This window comes from Dendroctonus ponderosae, unplaced genomic scaffold, assembly GCF_020466585.1.
Source record: "Dendroctonus ponderosae isolate FM_Combo_2020 unplaced genomic scaffold, Dpon_F_20191213v2 Dpon_F_20191213_1, whole genome shotgun sequence".
NCBI classification, from domain to species: Eukaryota; Metazoa; Arthropoda; class Insecta; order Coleoptera; family Curculionidae; genus Dendroctonus; species Dendroctonus ponderosae.
Genome location: NW_026017110.1, coordinates 14,283,783 through 14,285,224, shown reverse-complemented (window position 1 = coordinate 14,285,224; position 1,442 = coordinate 14,283,783).

Below are 1,442 nucleotides of genomic sequence, written 5' to 3'. Positions count from 1 at the left end.
ACTCAAAATTACGAGTCGAATTCTCTGAATATAAACATAGATTATGGCTTTTCTCCTTTTTGCTGACAAAGAGGAATGATAACATTTACGTGGTATTTCCAATACTCCCACTCAAAAATGAGAAAAAAAAATACAATTATGCTTGCCTTGTATCGTATCGGGGGAGAGATATTTATGATCCAACATTTGTTGCAAGGCTCGGGGAAAACCCCAAAGAAAAACCCGAGCAGATAAATAACAAATTAAAATTAAAAACAGTGATATCATTAAAAATATCCTGTCTATTCTAAACCCATTTTGAAACGCAGTTCTTGAAATCTAGGAGTCGGTAGCGGTTTCGTCAGAGCATCTGCCAATTGGTCACCTGTAGGAATATATTTTAAAATTAACACATTTTTATTTACTAGGTCTCTACTAAATGATACTTAATATCAATGTGTTTGGATCGCATGTGAAAAACAGGATTGTTTACTATCGCAATGCAACCTGTATTATCTTCATATATAGTTATGGGATTGGCTAAATCAAAATTAATATTTTGAAAAATAGATTTAAGCCATACAGCTTTTCTAGCTGCTTCAAAAAGTGCCATATACTCAGCCTCTGTTGATGAAGTTGCAACTGAATTTTGTCTTTTTGTATTCCAACAAACTGTACAAGTTCCAAATAATTTAAAAACATATCCTGTTTTGCTTTTACGACCTGTTTCAGCATTACCCCAATCGAAGTCCACATACCCTGTCAAAATATGATTTAAATCACTCCTATTATAAACCAATTTCAATTCTAATATACCTTTTATGTATCTTAAAATAAGTATAAGGCATTGCCATAATTCCTTATTGTTTTTATTTTGATATCTGCTCAGAAAGTTGATGGCTGTACATAAATCGGGTCGTGTACATAACATTACATACATTAAACAACCTATCAAATTTCGACAAGGAGCATCAATACTTTCATCAGAATTTAAATTATTATAATTTAATTTAGTTGGCAATGGCGTATTGACCGGCTTGCAATCTGTCATATTAAATTTACTTAAAACAGTTTTTAAATATAAACTTTGATTCAAAGTAATTTTACCTTTGTTTCTGTCGACTTTAATGCCTAAAAATAGTTTTGCTTCTTGCATGTCTATCACTAAATTGACTCATCAAATAATTTTTAAAATTTATCATAGTATATTTATCCGCCGTGGCGATCAGCAAGTCGTCGACGTATAATATGACATACATATTTTTATAAATATTTCCTCTGTCTAAGAAATATAAACAACGGTCAACCTCTGAATTTTTAAAGTCGTGTTGTTTTAATACCTCATCGAAACGTGCAAACCAACATCTCGCTGACTGTTTTAAACCATATAATGATTTATTTAACTTACAGACTTTGTTTTGTTTAGCTTTAAAACCTTCCGGTATACGCATAAAAATTTCTTC